Source organism: Schistocerca cancellata, chromosome 1, assembly GCF_023864275.1.
Source record: "Schistocerca cancellata isolate TAMUIC-IGC-003103 chromosome 1, iqSchCanc2.1, whole genome shotgun sequence".
Taxonomy (NCBI): domain Eukaryota; kingdom Metazoa; phylum Arthropoda; class Insecta; order Orthoptera; family Acrididae; genus Schistocerca; species Schistocerca cancellata.
This window is the reverse complement of record NC_064626.1, coordinates 596,445,589-596,468,369: the sequence shown is the minus strand read 5'-3', so window position 1 is coordinate 596,468,369 and position 22,781 is coordinate 596,445,589.

The following is a 22,781-nucleotide window of genomic DNA, read 5'->3' as shown; positions in this document are numbered from 1 at the left end:
GAAACACCCCTGAAATGCTGCTCAAGAATGGCAGCAAAATAGGTCGAATCACCAGACTGACAGGCAAATTTGCAGTCAGAGTGCGTGGAATGATCTCGGGAGTGTTTCTGCTGCCATACGAAATCGCAAGTGAGACCATAACTCCAAATTTAGGCTCAGTGTGACTAGCGCGCTGACAGATTGGTTGCAGGCCTTCAGATGTCCTCCTTCTAACCAACACACAGCGTCCACTGGCACTGAGACAGAACCTGCTTCCATCAGAAAACACAATAGACCTCCACCCTACCCTCCAATGAGCTCTCGCTTGACAACACTGAAGTTTCACACGGCGGTGGTTTCGAGTCAGCAAAAAAACCGATTTATGACAGTTAGTTGTGTCACTGTCGTATTAACTACTGCTCAAACTGTGGCTGCAGAAGTAGTACGAGCCATACGTCGAACACAATGGTCTCTCTCTCTCTGTAGCGCCACATGGCCGTCCGTAGCGCGGTCTTCTAGCGACAGTACATTCTCTTGACGACCGCTGCCAGCAATCACGTACAGTGGGTGTATACCTGTGGTGTCTTTCTGCAATATAGCAGAAGAAACATCCAGCTTCTCGTAGCCCTGTTACAGGACTTCGTTCAAACTCAGTTAGATGTTGATAAAGGTGCCTTTGTCGTCTTAAACGCATACTTGACTGAAATCACCTCAGTACGTCCAATCTCAAGGTACCTAACTCTCGTAACCGTTACAGCTTGCATTTAAAACAAACGTTATTTGCATCCTCATAGTGGAGCTACTACCGCCACTATTATACAACTGGAGCGAAATCTGAATAGACATATCTTCTCAGATGTAGAAACACGTCTACCAGCTTTCATTTATGTCACACAACTTCTCCTTGGTGTGGCATTTTCTTTTTTTTCGTCAGTGTATGACTGAGGGAAGTAAAAATTTTTTATTTTTCGTAGGCATAATGAAATATGCTGAAGGTATTAATATATCCACGTAACAGTTTTACATTGATCTTTGTGTGTGGGGACAAAGGGTAATATAATCTCTTTTCGTTGAACGCTAGAGGACGCAGGTTCAAAACCCATTCCGGGCATCGAAACTCAGGCTTTCCGCGGTATTCGAGTACTACTGAAGGCAAATGTTGGGATGGTTCTTTTAAAAGCGCACGTTAGATCTCCTTCCAACGTCTCCCCTCACTCGAGTTTGTGTCCCGTCTTTAATGACCTCTCCTCCACGGAATGTTTAACTATAAACGTTATTTCTTTTGTATGCGGTAAGGCAGTTCATCAAACTTTTTACAACTCCTTTTCATTAAAATTTCTTAAATGCGGCATCCTGCGTAGAGACTGTTAAAGATATGCCTAGGCGTCTAATCTTCCTTTCATAAAACCACAGCTTTTAGTCGTCATTAATCGCAGCCGCGTCGTGCCCGCCCCTCTGCAGTAAAGAGGCAGCGCGCGCCACTAATGAGCAAACAAAACGGGGCTGACCTTTGAGTTTACGAGCCCTCACCGTGACGTCAGCACCCGTGCCCTCTGGGAGGCGCTACCGTGCCGCGAGCAACGCACAGCGACGTTTCCGGTGCCATGGAGCTGTACTTCTCCCTTATGACATTACGGGAACGAAGAAACAACGGATAACATGGTGAAGTTCTATTCATAGGGGAACCGGAAGTCGAGGAAATTGCGAATCATGTCAGAAATCAGTAATTAAGATAACAGATTTAACGCTATATGGAATGCAGTGAAGTGAGAGCCATGAAAACTAGCTACAGAACAGTATATCGTGAGTGTGGAACCTAATGAAAGGGCTATAAATGATGAGTCACAGGTAGCTAATATGTTTAATAATCATTTCTGACACATGGTAAACAATATAGGGACAAATAGCTCAAAGGGAAGTCACAGCAGTATTTTGAAAAAAAGAACTCTTATAATTCAACCATATGATCGTATCACTAACTTCTCCTTCTGAAATTAAGAAAATTATATATTCTCTCAAAAACAAAAGTTCATCTGGATTTAATGATGTTTCCAATAGAGTACTGAAGATTTGATTCCATATAATAAGCACCATCTTATCTGAAGTGCGTAACGCATCACTATGTATGTATGTATGTTTGTACTGAACTGGGGACATGGAAACGACGGAGAGGCTCCGTCCCCGCCGTAGCCCTCAGTCGTACACAACCCTACAATAGGCTACAGCAATCCACTCACTCCACCGTCGCCCCAGACCGAACCTAGGGTTATTGTGCAGTTCGGCACCCTGTAGCCCCCCCCCCCTTTCCCCTCACGAACGTCTCATACCAGACGAGTATGACCCCAAATGTCTGCGTGGTAGAGTAATTGTGGTGTACGCGTATGTGGAGACAGTGTTTGCGCAGCAACCGCCGACATAGTGTAACTGAGGCGGAATATGGGGAACCAGCCCGAATTCGCCGAGGCAGAGGGAAAGTCGCCTTAAAAACCATCCACAGGCTGGCCGGCACACCGATCCTGGACACTAATCCACCAGGCGGATTCGTGCCGGGGACCGGTATGCCTTCACGCTTGGGAAGCAGTGCGTTAGACCACAAGGCTAGCTGGGTGGGGAGGAGGAGATTACTGTTTAACGTCCCGTCGACAACGAGGTCATTAGAGACGGAGCACAAGCTCGGATTAGGGAAGGATGGGGAAGGAAATCGGCCGTGCCCTTTCCAAGGAACCATCCCAGCATTTGCCTGAAGCGATTTAGGGAAATCACGGAAAACCTAAATCAGAATGGCCGGACGCGGGATTGAACCGTCGTCCTCCCGAATGCGAGTCCAGTGTGCTAACCACTACGCCACCTCGCTCGGTAGCTGGGTGGGTAACGGCTCACTAACTTAAAGCATTTTACCAGATATTTCTATAAGAAAGGGATGGGGGAGATAACTACCAACCTGTTTCTCTGCTAACATCATTTTCAATAATTTTTTAAAATGTGATGTGCTCTAGAATAGTATCTCATCTGAGCATCAACAATGTCTTCAAAAAAGCCCAGACTGTATTTCAGAAGTATTGCTTTCCTGATAAAGCCACCCATATGTTCACTTGCCCAATTTTGCAGGCATTTAATAATGAAATAGCGCCGGTTGGTATTTTCTGCGACCTATGTGGGTCATTTGACTGTGTGAATTACATGTTCTCCGAGATATACTCAAGTCTATGGGACTGATAGTGTAGCCAACCAATGGATAATATATCTAACCTAATGTATGCAGACAGTTGTTTTTAGTAGTCCAGATAGTGTAGTTAGGAGACGTTATTTTAAGTGAGGTGCCCCAAGACTCAGTCTTAGGTCAGCATTTGTTCCATATGTATGCAAATGATTTTCTGTCTAATATATAATAAGCATACAGACAGCAACAAAAGAAATGGTAAACAATGTTCACTGGTTTTCTGCCAATAGTCTCATTCTCAATTTCAGAAAGACACAACATATTTAGTTCTGCGTATGTAGAGGTACTACATCAGCGATAACAGCAACACACAGTGATGAAATAATAAGTAGTGCAGAAACTTCAAAGTACTTAGATGCCCATACTGATGACAAGTTAAACTGGGAAAAGCACATTTGGGAACTCCTAGTCAGTTCAGCCGCACTTGCATTTCGAATCACTGGAAATCATGTGGACACACAAATCAGTAGGTTGATATAGTCTGCATACTTTTATTCAATAATGTCATCTAGAATAAATCATCTTGAAGAAAGAAACTCTTCATTGCTCAAAACTTCCAGTAAGAATAATATGTGGTGCTCACCAATGATCATCTTGTAGACATCTGTTTTAGGAATTACGTATTTTGACTACTTCTTCACTGTATGTTCACTACCTCATGAGTTTGTTGTAAATAATCCACTGCAGCCCAAAAGGAACAATGCAAAATTACAATATCAGAGGAGAAAATGACATTTGTTATGGAACATTAAGGTTACCTTTAGCGTGGAAAAGGCTGCACAGTTTTGTAAGCAAAATTTGTGAACACTTACCCAGTAATATAAAACGTCTGACTCCAAAATAAAATTTGAAAACATACTGAAAAAAGTTTCCCGTTGACAACATTTTCTATTCAGTAGAAGAATATTACTGTAATATGTAAATGGTGGTAGGTAGGAATTACTAACTCACATTTTATGTCCTAATTGGACAGCATGTTAACATATTTACAAAATGATGTGTGATGAGAGTATGAAATGACTCGTTCCACATCGACGTTATTTATCGTAAAAATCATACATCGAACATAATGTCGGCATGACAATACAGCCAAGGAATGCAACTGCTATTCTCTTAACCTATGTGTCAGGAAAACGTATCCGATTACTCGCTTCATTTACATCGCGGATTTTATACGGTGATGGATCTAATTGAAGTAAGTTTTTCCACGTCATGTGAGAAGAATACAAATGTCTCTTCAGTGTACCGGTAGAAACATTTCGGTTCTTAATCGTTCTAGTCCCCTAGCCTCTAAGGGCTTCATCTACAGGTTCACGCCTAGTAGCTACAAACGACAAACCAACGTCACATAAGTCTGATCGCAATGTTTCTAGTCGAAAAGGAAGCAATGGAGTGTATAAGGGTGATTTGCAAAACTGATACAATAATCAAGAGAATTAACCACCCTTTCAGATATTCAGGTACTGTTGTTACGGGTTTAGCACTTTCATGCTTATTACGAGAATCCTATTCTTGGAATCACAGGTTTTATTGTCCTCTGTCACTGCCCCATGGAAATATAATGGTTTCCAAGGAATTTTGTTTTGCAGTCTCCTCTAGCATCCTAATGTGGTTACACTGCAGAACATTTGTAGGATATCAGTAGAATTCTTTGTGTATTTTCAGCTTCATGTTAAAAATAGTTCAGATTCCTATGAAAATCTTTGAGTATGGTTTTACAAATGTTTGCGTCCATTGAAACAATGGAAAAAGAAAACAAAACTGATGTCAAAAAGCATTCATTCAAATTCCAGAGTCTGTGTTTGGTGCGTCACTCATAACTTTAACAAGACATTCCATAAATGTCGACGTTCGGTGTTATTTGTGGCGTATTAGGTCCTAAGATTTAAATCGACATGGTTCAAGGACATTCATAACGCTGCAGACGCATCGCAATTCATGCAAATGTATTTAATTCTTATCCTTCTATGTAAGTATTTTATTTGTCAATAAATTTTTATATAAATAATAAATTTATTTGTTAGTTTTTAGATTATATAAGGGGCGATCAAAAAGTTTCCGTTCTAAGGCCATGAGATCCAGAATCGCCGTGAGCATTGAGACAATCATGCCAGCATCGCTCCAGGTTGAAGACTGTTTGATAAAAGATCGTGATGTGCTCCGTGAAGACCTCCTTAAATACCCGCTGAACACCCTCATCCAGCAGGAATCGTCGACCATGCAGGGCCTTCTCTAAGGGACCAAAGGCGTGACAATCGCATCATTAGGGATAAGGACTACAGTGCGGTACTCGAGTGTCTACAACTTGAGTTGGCGCAATTTCTGCCTTACGACGTTTGTGATATGGGGACGTGCTTTATCACGTCTCTGTCGGTCCTTTATGGCCAGGTGACATCGACTGGTACGTACTTCTCAATTCAATAAACTTTACCAACAGCCGTATACTTTAGGTTATTTTATTTCGAAAGCAACCAGTTTCGGCAGTTCGTTTTGGCATCTTCAGGCCCCAAGCGTATATGGCATGAAGATAGCAAAATGAAATGCCGAAACTGGTTGCGTTCTAAACAAAACAAAATAACCTAAAGCATAAGGCTGTTGGTAAAGTTTATTGAATTGAGAAGTGCTGTACAATGTGTCGAATTGTGACCATCATGGAACTTGACGCATCGTTCAAGAACGGTGATTTCCGACAGACATGCTGCCCCATACACAATTTTGGTTGGTTGATTTGGGGGAGCGGATCACACATCGAGGTCATCGACATAGAATTTCCATCCTCCAATGGATGTCTACCGGTGTTTGTCCTTCAGCAGCCAGGAAAATAATAACAGCTCAATAGTCCTGTTTGGACGCATTTGGTTTAGCGTTGCCAAGCTTCACTTTTCCGCATTGACCACATCCAAGCTCGGGAAGATACGAATGCCACACTAGTCCTTTGCCTGTATGTCAGTCCTTACATACCTACATGAAGTCGCACTATGTTGCGTATGCGCTGCAGCAAAGTCCTCAAACTGAAACTTTTTGATCGTTCCCTGTGTATTATAAGAGGTATATTACTAAAATGTAACAGGGGAATGTCTCATAGTGAGAGAGACTAGACGAGGAAGAAATTCGGCTTTGGAAATGCTTATATGCAATCACTTTATGTAAAGGTTACAGGCTAATTCACCAACTGGAGGATCGGGTAATATAAAGTCTTTATTTCAGTGCGATGGGCACATGGGAAGAGTTAGGTTGGAGTACATCTCTGAAAACTAAAGACGATGTTGTATGCTTGCTAACACCTTAGCGGCTGATGCTCATACAAATACCTCCTACGATTGTAACAAATGAAGCGTGAAGTGACGGCTTAACATTCTTTCAAATATGAACTACCGCGCGACTAGATCAGTTGTGCTAAACAATCAGAAGGTGATGAGAAACCATTCTGAAACAGTTTATTATTGAGGTTTCCTACATCTTTGTTTCTTACATATTGGCTTATCTTCACTGCAAAGGAGATTAATACCTACTATAAAAGTTGTTGTTGCTGCCCACTTTCCATTTTTGATGAGTATCCCAAAAGTCGTCCATTATCACTTCGAAGTACAACACGGTGCTGTATTGTTGACAAAAACTATTAGTTGTCACCAATTAACATTGCCGTTGAAGCGCCGAGTTTCAAAATTTTAGACTACTAGCCTAAAAACTGGTGTCACAGGTACTGATTAAAGTTAGGTTTTATTTGGGCTTTCTAGATGACATCAAACTTCCTCTGTTACTCGCGAAGGTCTGCAAAAGAATCGGAAGACGTCTGTGATGCCGGCCTCACTTCTTTCTGCCGACCTTGGCCGCTTGAGAGTAATGAGAACCGTGAAACGTGATTAATCGTTGATCGTGACAGCCAGACTAGGTCTCGCTCTCCAGTATAATTTATCGACTCTCTGGGACTCCTCTCAGTGTTTAGCGAATTCGCACGACGGCTGTTTCTTGCTGTGGTCGTTCGTGAAAGTAATTTGAATCACTTCTTGGTCGTCGTACAATATTCGAAATGTTACGTAAGTAATAATGCAAAATTGGAAAAGATGGGCCGGACGCAGTGGCAGAGCGGTTCTAGGCGCTACAGTCTGGAACCACGCGACCGCTACGGTCGCAGGTTCGAATCCTTCCTCGGGCAGGGATGTGTGTGATGTCCTTAGGTTAGTTAGGTTTAAGTAGTTCTAAGTTCTAGGAGGCTGATGACCTAAGCAGTTAAGTCCCATACTGCTCAGAGCCATATTTTTTTGGAAAAGATGATGTAATACAGGCCTAAATTCTTCTTATTTCCTTTGACTGATTCCGATTTACCACTGCTGTTCGATTAAGATTGTTTTATGAAAAGTTGAAGAGACCCATTTTCGGTCACGTATTTCCACATGTACTACAAGTACGCAGCTGATACGTTCCCCCCACTTTGTCAGTTAGCTTGTAATATCTGAAAGCTCCTTACTGCACATAACCTGTTCAGGTTCTGTAGCAAAGGTTTCACCAAAACACTTCACAAAGCGTTACCTTTAAAGCGCCATGTACTTGTCCACTTTATCTAACCCTAAGCAGACTAGTTTTATCATGGACTAATATGTCTCTGATGTTTCTAGTAGGTGGGGTCTTCAGAATTTCCATAGTGCGAAGCTTTAATTATTAAGCAGTGCAATCAACAAACAATTACACGACCCTGACTGAAATAAAATTAATTTCGGCTCTAAGGAATGAGTTACGACCTGGTTGAAATGACGCATATGTAAATAACTAGACTTCAAATCGTAGTTAGCAGAATTATAAATTCTTCTATTGCTTCACGAGCGCTATCTTTAGTGAGCTCACAGCATCAGTACAAGAAAATTGTACAATCTTCATCCTCAGTGTTTACAAAATATCGTTAGGTAAATTATGGGTTTATATTACCACAAATTAACAAAATAATATAGAACTAGGGTCCTCAGCATAACCATTCTGTCAACACACTTTATTATGTGAGAGCTTCATAAAGTTCTGATCTGAAATAGCCCTTAACAGAATAAATGTTTTAATTTCATGCATTATTGGAGGTCAGTTGTTGAAAAGTAAATCGAAAACTGACTTGAACCTATGTTACACAGTTTAATAATATTTGTCTATAGGAGTTTGTTTGTATTGATACCCAGCAGCAATGAACTATTGCTTGACAATTAGCAGTGCAATTGCCGAGATATGCATTCTGCAGCTTGCTACCCATGGAGGTTGAAAGAAGAAGATGCTTGTCATTAGATCACAAACCAACATCCACAATGTAATGTAACCCAAAAACAATAGGTTCACCACATCTACACTGCCACAGTTCACCATAGTGATACTTCCCTGTGATGTCACTCAGATGGGCTCCTCATGCCCAGTTTCGACAGTTGGGGATATCTGTTGACGTTTGTGGTCATATTCCAAAGAGCATTTGATGCTTTAATTGTGTGGAAAAATAGTTGTTTCATCCATAACGCCAGCCTGTGTCACTTACAGGTGAACTAATCGATCCAATAGTAATCTAAAGTTTAAAGGATTAAGTTTAATTTTTCTTACAATACATTGTTACATACAGTAAAGTATATGTAGGAATTTTTTCTTTAAAAGTTGCAAAAAGTTTCAGAATCATTTGCTGAGAACTTACAATATTCTTTCTACAAGTCATGTTAATCACATAGCTGGGATAGTTTGTTATGAAATTATTTGGAGTTATGCCAGTGTCGGATTTGTGTAGTGTAAATCATTTAACAAAGAGAAATACATTGTGTGCTTTGAGAAAATTATTTGGAGGATACTATTCCATACTTCCTGTGAGAAAATTCGTTTCTACCGTTTTTCTAATATATATTCTATAGATTAACTAGGTAGAATAATGAAGAGTCAAGTAACTGATTATTTTTAAGATTTGTCTGAAATATAACAAATACAAAATATGAAATATCAAATTCTGTAGAGTTACAGTAATTTTTAGTATCTAGTTCTAAGTTTTTCTTACCACTTAATCCCACAACTTCGACATTTTGTAGCTCATAAAAGGATATTGGAACTTTTGGATTTTTTGAATACCTTTCTCACTGTTCTAACTCATATGTTGTTCATATTTAACAACTGGTACATGAATTTCCAACGATTCTATAACAGTTTTTCCTTTCTGTGGAGGTGTATCTTTAATTTCAACTCCAACATCATTATAATCAGGCCATCTAAGAATCGCATCTCCAGAACTGGAACACATACTAAAAACTACTGTTTAATCTCTTTCACATATTGATTCTTTATAATCCTTAAAAAATCAAACAAGCATTGATAATGGAAAAAGTACTTCATCTTTCTTACTTTTCATTTTTCCATTATTATGTCCTACCAATTTTATTTTATCAGTAATACATGAAGTCAAATATAACATGGCTATTGACGTAATAGAAGAATTTTCGATTCTAGATAATATATTATTTCCTTTCACAAAATCAAAGAGTTTTTCCACATAATTATCGATTAATTTTTATGGATTTTCTGTCATATGTTGACTAATCTGATTCTGATCCAAGTGGATTAACTATAACAATTCTAAAGTTCATGTATAATTGTGCATGAGTAGGATGAAGACATCAACATGAATATTTATTTCGATCTCTGTATCATTGTTGGGTGCACTTATATTATTTTTTGCCTTCTCAGTCCCAGGAAATGAGTAAAACTGATAACCCTCGATTTTGTTCATGATTTATTAAGGATAAAATTTATTAAGACATCTGAAAAACAAACACCATTGAAGTCAATCAGATTGTCATTTTCATTAGTTATAGTAATTTCCAAATCTTGAAAAGGATCAAAAATAGTAATATCTTCAGGATAATGTGATTCGTAAATTATTGGTCTTCCAAATTCAGCACTGGGTTTAAATGAAGCTATAATATTAGTTTGTCTATGACAATGATAAGTATGTTTAACAATTTATAATAATTAATTCGAAAAGAATAATTTTAGGAACATTTTTAGCAACAGTCTTTGTACTAGCTTCAATAATCTGATTATTAAGTCTTAGCACAGTTGCGTTATTACCTTCTTTTATGTCTATATACAACTTAACATCAGCTTCCATAGTAACTCTTTTTAAAATATCATATCGTTTAATATGAATATTTGGATTTTTCGAATCAATAAATTTTTCGAAATTTTTTAAACTAAACCTTCAGGAATTTCTATCGTTTCTCCATCACAAAATAATTTATTCTTTTTCGATGTAATATTTAGAGTTAAAAAAGTTGAGTAAAGGCAACTAGCGAAATATTTTTATTAGTCTCTCTTATTGAAACAGGTGAATTGCTACTCAATTGAGACAGGTGTTCCATTTAAATTAATGAAAATTCATTTAAATAAATGTCAGATTGGGAACAAAAATAAGAATTTCAGAAAAGCAATCAAAAAATAAAGTTACCAGATTCTATTGTATGTTCAATTATAGGAGCAAGTGGTTGTGGAAAATTTATATTATTATACAATTATATTCTAGCTCCAGCGTCATTGAATTGTAATAAAATCAATCATTTACATGTTTTGTTCTAAAATTAATGTTTCTTCATCTCTTATAAATGTTTGAAAAATACTACCCACAAGTTGTAAGAAAGCTAAACGAAATAGAAAGAAAGCTGAAGAACTGAAAGAACAATTCAACCAGTTATTCATGCTATTGAACATAAGTATAAGGAAGTGAATGAGTACGTGACAATGTTTTGCAAGCTATTGGAGAAAACAGAGTAGTTGAAAAACAAAAGCTGCCTTATCACCAACATCCTCATCTAAAAGAATCTGGAGATTTTTCACCAATTTGAAAACTACATCATTTGTCTGATGATATTCCTGGTAAGTATGACTTTACATTAAGTAAATCAGAAATTGAAGCTACACTGGACGAATATGATGAAAAGGGAAAAGGCACTGTTAAAAAAAAATAAAGGAGTTGCAGTCCAATTAAAAAATAAAATAGGATGTTGACTCAAAAATAAATGTCAATGAAAGAATGTTAAAGTGTATTAATCATAGTTAAAAGTTTTTGATTAAAACCTGTAGATAGATTTAAATTTGCTAGGTGTTTTGCAGTTGATTTCAATGGTGATAAATTAAAAATTCGTGAAAAAGGATATGAAGGCACAGATGGATACAAAGGCACAGATGGTCTAATGAATCTTTTAACCAAAAACAAATTATTATGGATAATATGGGTGACAAATTTGGTTCACTTGATTTATCAAATTATGCAAATATATTGTAACATTCTGGAGCCTTATATTCTGAGAGTAACTTAAATAAAACAAGATCAAGTGGAGGTAAAAAATACAACAAACAGATAAAAGAAATTGTTAACATCTATTTCCAAAAGTATATCAAGTATCATCAGATTCAGGTTCTTCAGCTTATTGAGATGCAATCGGAGGTGAGGGTTTAATTAAAAAATATACAGAAAAATCAACTGAAATTGTTTGGGTGATGATGTTAGGGATTTAATTGATAGATTAGCAATAATTCATGGTGAAGAATTAGCTGGAAATAAAAAATATCATAATGAAAAGTTGGTATAGCACTTATGTTAATAAATATATTTCGTGATTTCATAGTCAATGATCCAAAAGGAATACCAAACTGATTCTCACACATTCTGGAAAAGTGAAAAACATGGTAAAGTGTAAGAAATTGGGCTTTAAATAATTCACCCATGCCAGAGATGCATCTTCCAGGACTTAATTACAGCAGTCTGTTTAGTAAACTTGAAGAGAGATTAGCATGTAGAGCTAAAGGAATCAGTCCACTAGACAAATCCTGAAAACAACATGACATTGCCTATAGTGATAATAAAACTTTAGAATCCCTACATCAGCTGCAAAAGAAAGAATGCATAGTTTAGATGCTAGTTTCAAAGAGAAAATTGCAGCTACTGCAGTTAGAGGAATAATGTATCAAAAACGAAAATTAGTAACAGGTTTAGATGTTGACGAAAACGGTTTGAGGTTAACAAAATTAATATTTTATTCTAATAAAAATTAATACATTTAAATGATTGCAATACATGGCACAATAAACAAGATTAAGAAAAGCATTGACAATAAAATATATGTTGCAAGTACAGCAACAAAATTATGTTTAATTATGACAGGTGATCGAGATGATGATAGCAAAGCAAATCAAAATCCACTTTCAGATGATATGAGAACTATAGGTATTGAGAATTTCAGAATGGAACCTATAAGATCCGTTGTAGTTTCATCAAGTAAAGAACTTAGAATTGAAGAACAGAATGAAATATAAAAATAAGATAAGTCAATTTTATTCAATATACTTTTAGCTTTTTCTTACAACCATGAAAAAACAGAAGATCAAGATTAAGAAATGGAGAGTTTTTAGAGATTATTATGATAGATATATGTGAGATACAGAAGGAGATTAAAATGGAAAAGAAACAAATAGACCGAGAATGCAAATAAAACATAATAAGGAAAAATATTTAAATAAATCAAATTAAATACTGAACAATTACATAGTATTGAAATATTTTTAACTGATGTACAAAAAAGAAAATTAGAGAAAAAAGTGGTGGAAGTTTACTTATTACAGTCGGTATTCATATTGTAAAAGAGGTTATTGAAAACCTAACAAAAAAGAAGAATTTGTTAAACAATTAAAAATTAGATATATTCATCGTATTTTTGTTACTGATGATGAAGCAACAACTTTAGAATGTGGAATAGTTAATTTAGACACATCTGATCATCATGGTACTCATTGGATTTGTTATTATAAGAATAAATAATTTGTATTTGATTCATTTGGGAAACATTGTGAAAGAATTGGCTAAATATTTTGGTTCAAGTTAGTTGTACTATAATGGACAACGGATTCAAAATTTTGTTGAAGTAAAATATGTATACTTGTGTGTACTTCTTTTAAAAATATAATGCATGAATTATAAGTTTAATGACATTTTGACTTTAATAAATGTACAGCCAAAAGCTCACATAATTAGTGGTCAGATAAACTTATATAACATAAAAAAAGAATTAGAAGCAAAAATTAATAGAAAAATAGAAAGTTTAACTGAACAACTTCATAAAGAATTATTTGTCTTTTAAAAACCACTGAACGATATATTGATTTTAAAGGTAGAAGAATTGTGAATATACATGATCCAGTAATGGTTATAATGTTTTGACAAAACACAGTGATGTTTGGTTTTTGAGCCACTCAACTGCATGGTCATCAGCACCCAAGCTACAAAACAGTGCTTAGAAAATGAGATAAGCAATCTTGTTACAAAACCTGAATACACAAGTATTCTAACCAACTCAGTTATTGTCACTATTAAGAACCTTCCTGAAAAAATTAATCAACTTAATAAAAATGATCTAACTAATCACTTTACAAAAAAGGAAATACAGAAACCTTTTACAGATTATTTCTCAGACAGATTTAGCACCATACCTAAGTCAGTTAAGTAATCTTCAGTAAAGGATGTGTGACAAACAACAACTGAAATTTCATTATGTTAGAGGTGATGAAATATTGAAATATACATATAAAAATCAAGAGAACTATTTTATTTGGTGCCAATATAGATGGTGATTCGTCAGTTACTGATTTTAAAAGCGAGATAAGAATATATAATAACGAAGAATTACGAATTTCAACTCAGTTCAATAATCCATTACTTCAAATGAAAAAGAAACATAAAATATTAATAGCTCTAATCAATCAGTTAAAACTGTACCAGTTTCAGGTGAATTAATCATGTTCAATGAACTCACTTTAGAATCAAATAATGGCAAAAGAATGGAACAATAATTGAAATCTTCTTAAATTTTTGTCCTATTTAAATGGTAAACTGTATCTACTGTTTGAAGAGTTAAAAATTTACTGAAGGACATAATCCTCACAGAGTAACAGCTGAAATTGGAGGACAAAGAATCAAAGGTCGATGTACAGTATGTAAAACTAAAAAGAATAAATTCTTTAATAAATTTTGTAGGTTAAGGAGTAAATACACACAAAAAATTATTAATGAATTGCATAAAATAATTAGATAAAATTTAAAAGGAGAACCATAATTTCACTAGGTTATTTAGATTATTTATGACAAACTGTTAGTCGATATGGATTCTGTAAAATTCAAGGAATTTCAAAAATAAATAAGTTATATAAATATTTATTAATTTTTATACATGTTTTTTTAATTTCCTGGAGTACCAGGTAAAGATACAACAGATAAGAACATAGTTGATGCCTTTGAAAAAAATATGTGCTGTTACTAGAAAACCAAGATATCTACAAGCAGGTAATGGTAAAGAGTTTTATAATAAAGATTTCAATAACAGATAAAAAATTTAATATTAATCATTATTCAACTTTTAAATAATTAAAAGCATCTGTTGTTGAACTCTTTAACAGAACACTTTAAAAAAAGTTGTGGAAGAAATTTGCTCTTTAAGGAAATTATAAAAGCATTGGATGCAGTCCGTTGTATTGCTTCATCTAATGCTGAACTAATTTGGAAATTAGTAACCAACATATTTTGTATAACATTCCATAGGTCAATAACATAACCTCTGAAATAAAAAAATAACCTTTGTTAATCTTTATATTAAAGCTACAAACATGGGATTAGTTCACACCCAAAATATTATAAATCTGTTTCAGTGTAGATGACTGAAAAATTTTATTTTTTTATAAAATTTAAAAACAATTATTTGTAAGAAATGGCAAGCCTAAATAGTCTGAAAATAAATGAATTGAAAGATCAAGAAAAACAATGAGACCTTAAAGGTTATTCAAAACTGAGAAAACCACAAGTTATACATGTTCTTAATAATAATATTGACAAGCCAAGCATGAGTTCTTACTGGTGCAATGAGCTGAATGAACTAAAAACTAGAGAACAACTTATTCAGACGATTCATCTTATTTGCAAAAATATAAATTTTCAACAATTATACAAATTTTACTTCTAAGTGAAACACACAGGTACATAATTTTTGCTTGTATTAAAAAGGAAATCCAACTCATAAATTTGAATGGAATGGATTAAATGTGAGATATTACAATATACCAGAAAAATTAAGTAAAGAATTTCAAGATAAACTGAACTGGAATCACACATCAAGGTGTCAAAAATTACCTGAAGATTTTATTAGAAAATTTCAGGATAAATTAAACTGGAATGAAATTTCATGTGATCGAATATTATCTGAAAATTTTAAAAAAGTTGGCAGCTCATTGTCTCGTGGTAGCCACATCACTTCCCAAGCACACAGTCCCAGGTTCGGTTCCCAGTGGGGTCAGGGATTTTCACCTGACCCAAGATGACTGGATGTTTTCGTGCCATCTTCATCATCCTCATTCATCCCCATTACAGTTGGGGAAGGCAACCTCCATTAGGACCTTGAATAGTACAGCAGTTCAGTCTCCCACATCATTCCCCTATGCTCCGTCAAGAAGTATGGGACTTCATCATTATTATTATTATTATTACTATGAGAGAAATTCAAGAAACATTATGTTGGGAAGGTATATCAGGTGAATAAGAATTGTCTGGAGATTCTACTGGAGAATTCCAGGATAAATTAAATTTGGAATTCATATCAAATGATCAAAAATCGACTGAAAATTTTATGAGAGACTTCCAAGATGTATTAGATTGGGAAAGTATATCAGATAGATAAAAATTATTTGAAAATTTTATTAGGGAATTGCAAGATAAAAGAGTTTGGGTAGGTATCAAGTGGACAAAAATTATCTGAAGATTTTACAATGCAATTTAAGGTTAAGTTAATTGGGAATTAATTTTAAAATATGAAGAAGTATCTGAATCATTTATAAAAAGAATAATTTAACCTTATGAAATACTGATGGAACAATTTAAAAAATATGAATGTCTTATATACTTATGTAATGAAAATCATCTTTTGTTGTATGGTATTCCACATGTTAACAAGAAAGCTGTTGAAAAAAATGAAAGACGACTGTAATGGAAAAATAATGGAAGAATTCTGTGGTTTGAGAGCAAAAATGTCTGCTTATTAAGTTGGTGATAGAATAGAGAAATAAGTAAAGGAGTTAAGAAATGTTTAGTCAAAAATAGAATAAGCTTAGAAGATTGTTTGTTTAACAGTAGAGTACAGTACAGAATAATTAATATGGTTTGAAGTGAAAAACACCAAACACAAACAGAAAACAAGGAAACATTGACCCACCATGATGACAAAAGTTATGTTTTAGAAATATAATTGATACTTTACCATATGGGAATTACAAATTATAGAAAAATATTTTTCATTACAAATGGAGACTCTAATTATGAAGCTCAACAATGTAAGTGATTCAAAAGAGATTAAAAAACTAACTGAGTTAGACTAAATGTTTTATATAATGTTACTGGATGTGAATATTTGTGTACTAGATATGGAGAAAATATTTGTACTCAGCTTAATACTGAGTTTACGATTATTTTACTAAACACATATTCTGAATTAATTACTGACTGGTAATTTCAATTAACTGGAAAAGAGCAAATGAAAATCAAATATACGGGAATGAAGAAACTTAAAAATAGAGATAATGAAATTCATGATATAGAATTTACAATGTGAAAATTGTGGACTTTTTGATACTGAATTAACTTATTTATTTTTCTAACATTTATCATAATTCATTTTATTTATTTTCTAATGTTCAACTTTTATAATACAAAACAAAGTTTTATTTTCTGACATTCACTTTTATAAAAGAATATTAAATTTTATTTTGTTACACTCATCTTTTGTATGTAAATGTAATTATTTTGAAAACTGGTGAATATGATACAAAAAATATTCATTTTTACTGATTTTTCCAAGTATTTTAAATGAAATTATGTGAGTTAGACCAGAAGTGGATTATAGTAGATAAAAAGTGTAGGTTCTAGGTAAGTTTTCGTTTTCTACTGAAGGAGTGAATGAAATGAGTGAGTGAGCTAGAAAACGGAAATAGAGATATAACCTACCATTTTTATCTACTTGAAACAATAACAAGAGCCGGTGGAATAGAGTAGAATATGCAAAGTCGCAAGAGCTTTATTCAAAGAGTTTCCAACGGATGTCCCTTTTGTTTCACGACTACTATATAAACACAATGCAAGCAGTGTTAATGTCTTTAGTGTCTGAGAGTCTCTGGCATGTGGGAATCTTTGATATTTGGTATTTTCTAGCATGTGGGTGTCTTTGTGTTCGAGATTTTAGTGCCTGAGCTTTTAGCCTTTGAATTCTGTCTCTGAAGTTCATGTGCCACTGTATGAAATTGTTAACTTCATTGGAAGCTGGGCTAGTTAAAAGTTCATTTCGGTTAGTGTAATATATTGTTAAAAGGGACGGAACTGAGATAATGCTAACATTCAGCGCCCATATCAATCGATGAAATATTGATATAATTAATTCCAACTTCAGAATTTTAGATGTTGCTGAAGTTACTACTCAAACACCGCCTTGTAACTTGACTTTCGATTATAGACCATATTTGGACATATATCATTTAAATGTGACCATTCAGAGTATTGAATCATATCAAAGAAACTGTGTTAGTAAAAATGGAGCTAAGGAAAAATTATAGTGTCCTATGATTTCGAACAGAGTATTACGAGAAGTGAACTGTGTTGAATTATCTCTGGAAAATAATAATTAATAATAATTATTATTATAGTTTATTCCATATTAATATTAAAGGGGGTAATTTTCAATGGAAAAAACATCATGGTGAGTTAAATGAACCTGTGACCTTTGAAAGAATTAATTCGATGTGCATGTGCTACACAAATCAAAGGTATCAGATCATTTTTAAAAGCGAATCGACCGCCTAGTAACTGTTAATGAGCATCTTTGGCGGCAACTAAAAAATGGTTCAAATGGCTCTGAGCACTATGGGACTCAACATCTTAGGTTATAAGTCCCCTAGAACTTAGAACTACTTAAACCTAACTAACCTAAGGACATCACACACACCCATGCCCGAGGCAGGATTCGAACCTGCGACCGTAGCAGCCTCGCGGTTCCGGACTGCAGCGCCAGAACCGCACGGCCACCGTGGCCGGCTTTGGCGGCAACTACTAAACAAGACATCTAGTTGATAGTAATAATCTGAATCTAAACTTATTAATCAACAAATATTGACTGCAATAACAGATAGTGTTGTGTCTCCTTGCTTTCACGTATCTCCATGAGATGAGGAGTACTGTCTGGGACTAGAAACAGGACATCACACTTTTGCTTATAGCAGAGGCGTCAGTTGGCAGCAATAGGAGGTGTCACAGTTGACATCACGAGGAGGCTGAGCGCACTACTGTCCAGTCCTTGCACCAAGGAAAAATCCCTGGCGCGGGCAGTACCGGAAATAAAACCCAGGTCTCTCACATGAGGGGTCTGTCACGTTACCACTCTATCGTGAAGACAGACAAGTTGACTGTTAGTGACGTTATTGTGAAGTGGGAACGGAAAGGAGAAACCACAGCTAAGCCAAGACCAAGCAGCCATAAAATGCTTGTGGACAAGGACGTCGAACACTGCGGAGTGTGATTTAAAGAATTTCACGAAATCAGCAAAAGGGATCACTCTTGTGTTCTAAAGTGCTACCAGAAGTCCACTTAACAAAATTACTGTGCGTAGTGGGTTCGAAAGATGCGGGTACAATGGTTACGAACCACATTTCTAAGCGAAGCTTCAGGTGGTGTAAAGAGCGCAATGCCGCTGGACTGTGGATGATTAGAAACGAATGATTTGTAGTGATGAATCACGCTATACGCTGCGGTAATCCTGTAGAAGTGTAGTGTTGTCTGAAAAGAGAGGTGCTTAGGCAAGGTTGGCGCCTCCCGAGGAAAACACAAGTAAACACAGTCGTTGCCAGAAGCAACGACGAATAAGAGATGGTAGCGTAGATACGGCAAGAACAGTTTCCGCATCAGCTCGCTTACTTACGCCTGGGCGCAGAGCCACTCAGCTCAGTCAGCAATCATCGCCGAAGGCGAAAACATTACGACAATTGTATTAAACAGAATTCTGCATGAAAGTTTATAGTCAATTGTACTTTATGGGAAGAGACTAGTTCTGTATCAAATGGTACGTTAATGTTCAGTGGAAGTAATAAATACTCGTGCTGTTCCTGTGGACATTACGTATTTCGCCTTGTTCACTTTATAATAAACTGATCCAACAATTTGTGAGTTGTAGTTTTGTCTCGGTGCCCTCCAGCAGTTATGCTAAGAACCCTTAAAGCTAAGACCCCACTACTGTACCCACGAGTATTATTTCGTCCAGTACAAGGGGAAGAATTTGGGTCTGGTGACTGGTTGGAGAACCCTGCTTGTCATCACGTGCGGTGCCAAATGTGACGTACCGAGGAGGGTGTTTCTCGTGGTTATAGTGTAGTCTCCTTATAGCGCTTAAGAAAACGCAAATTATGGGAGAATGTGAAAACATTTCACTGCGTTGTGTACGGCATACAGTAGAGAAACAGTTAGGGGGTTATGTTCGTTTTGTATTAGCATCATAATACTACCCGTCATAAAGCAGCATCTGTGTGTCAATAATTTGTGGACAACAACATTCCTGAAATCTACTTTTCTCCAGACCGAAGGGTCCTACAACACTACCGTCTTTGGTTTCAATTCTTGAGGAAGATTGGGCTGCTATTCCTTCACAGACATTCAGTGCTCACAGTAGAGTTCAAGGCGTCATAGAGGAGAAGAATGGTCCCCACGCCATATGTCCACTAATACATTTAGATGGATAGTGGAAAGCGCATCACATACGAGCGGCAGATCACTGGCCGTAGCACCAGGAGTATCACCTGCACTGGCTGCTTGCTCGGGCCCCCTGAAAATAAACTTAATATTTTTTTCTTATTGACAAATGTATAAATAATTATTACACTCTCAAACCAAAGATTCATCTGAAAAGTATTTAACACTCACTGACAAAAGAAGCTTTACGCTCTTCGTTTATTAGCTTTAGCTTTCTTTGTTCTCAAGTCCTGTGGTAAATAGTGAAAGCAACTTCTGAAAGAATACTATTTTCTCATTTACGATACCATGGATCCCAGCTCCTCTAACTCTGGAAGATTATTTATTATTATATTAATTTTGAATGGAGAATTTAGATGGAGGCGACGATCTTCACGACAGCGCTGCTCAATAAAGAGGTACGAGAATGTGTTCATCTCTTTCCCTTCGTGGCCGCCAATGTCAATTTCAATATTTAGGTCATATTTGCCGCGACATTCAGAACCTGCAGTCTTTCTTTTCATTTAATTACGAAGTCCGATTATTTTCTTTCTCGGGTGAATAAATGTATTTTAAACACAATTCTTTTTTACCCAGGCCACGGGTAATTATAGTACTTAGAATGTATGTGTCTCTATATATGAAGATAGTATCTGTTTCCGAAAGAACAGATACCATTGATGATCGTGCAGCTTCTCTAGAATGAAATGATAATTGAATTGACACCCTAGCTGCAAACAGGCGTTGATATACATCATTGGGGACACGTTATGCCCCAACTCGTACGGGACTTGGTAGATTAATCTGCCACAAGTAATGAGTGTGATGGGCAAACATCTATTAGGCGCACTACAAATGTAATGGTGTGGACATGTTAGGAATGTGGGTCTCAAGGGGAGCTTGCAAGGGATAAGTCCCTGTAGGCGCACTATCCTCGTTGCCCTCGGTGGCTCAGATGGATAGAGCGTCTGCCATGTAAGCAGGAGATCCCGGTTTCTAGTCCCGGTTGGAACACACATTTTCAACATATCCCCAATGATGTATATCAACGCCTGTTTGCAGTTATGGTGTCGATTTAATTATCATTTCATATGTGCCTCTATCCCAATCGTACGTGTACTAATGTAACTGTACTTACGACCCATTTCCCTTACTGTATTAATTCTTATTTTGAACCACTCGCTCACCAATGCAGATGCCCTCTCATTTTGTGTAGTCAGTTGGGTGTATAACTTAATAACGTTACTTTTAATATTCAGTGGCTTATATTGTATCGCATTAAACCGGCGACTTAGAAACGGTGGAGAGGCTTCGTCCCGCCAGAGCCGTCAGCGGTTCACAACCCTACAACAGCCACAGCAGTCCACCCACCCCACCACCACCCCACACCGATCCCAGAGTTATTGTGCTGTTCAGCCCCCAGTCTCGTTGAGTCTATAGAAATGTTATTAGCTAACGATCTACGAACGGATCGTGAGACCTGATCATGAACCGCTGCGATCCGTCGTTTTTTGTGCACCACTTATGGCTTTTACCAAGAGTTTGCTTCTCCTTTCCATCCTAAGACATTCCTCCCAATGTTTGAGACATTAGTATCTGAACCCATTGCAGAGATACCTGTATGAAGACATATTCATCGCTGGTATCTTTTCCCACTCCAGCTACGGGCATAAAGCACATTCACAGAAAATTTAATATCAGGATAAAGAGCTGTTTTTTTTATCCATCTGAAACTCTCAACAAAATGACAGCGGAACAAAATATTTTATCAAGTACGTCGTAAGTGCATGATATTGACGACATACTTTTTTGGTTGTTGCCGACGGTGCCGGAAAACGTGGTTCATAGAGTTACACACGATAGCGTCGTTTTGCCAGCTGGACATAGTGTGCTGTGGTTGTCTCGTTGTAAACCAACGTGTTCAATGCTCACTTCTGCGGTATTTTCATGGGCAGTAACAAACTGAGGGTTTTGTATGTTAGTAGGTATAAACAAGATTCTACACAGACTTGACACCACTCAATCCACTCATGCACTTTTATTTGGTGATTTCAGCGAGACGTCGGTAGTAGTGCCTCGTAGAGCAAAATGTGACGATCTTAAGCTCTGATAGGACAATTTCTCTCTGGATCAGGACCAAACAAGTACGTTTACTTGTGAGCATGTCGGTGCAAATACGAAATGACAGAAGCACAATAAAGATAACAGTTCATTGTTAAACATGTGTGGAGAGCAGATGCAGAACTTAACCCGTGATACTTTTTGGTAAGTCATTGGTCACTTCCTGCAAATAGCAAATCGTGACAATATTTGACTTTGTGAGAGATCGGTTCAAGTCCAGCCATCCAGATTTAAATGTTCCCTGATTTCCGTAAATCGCTCCAGGTAAATCCTGGGATGGTTCCTTTCAAAGGGCACGGCCAATTTCCTCCATCAGTAAAACTTTTGAGCTCGTGCGCTCTCTCTCTCATGTTCTCGATAATGACGAGACGATAAATTTTAATCTTCCTTCCTTTTTTTGTTGGGTTCTATACTAAGAGGAGGCTACCACTTAAATTACAATGTGAATGTATTTTCAGAAGTTTCATCTAAGAAATTAATTCCGCCAGACACGTTTCTTTTTCTTCTCTTTCTGAACCATCACCCGTCCTAAATTATCATAGCCATTTTTACACGTGAGCATCTGTGAATGGGTTGATCTCTGTACAGTTGAACGAACATTTGATTCTTTTTATGGCTCACATTTTAATAAAATGTTTCACCAGTTGTTTTCCTGTATCT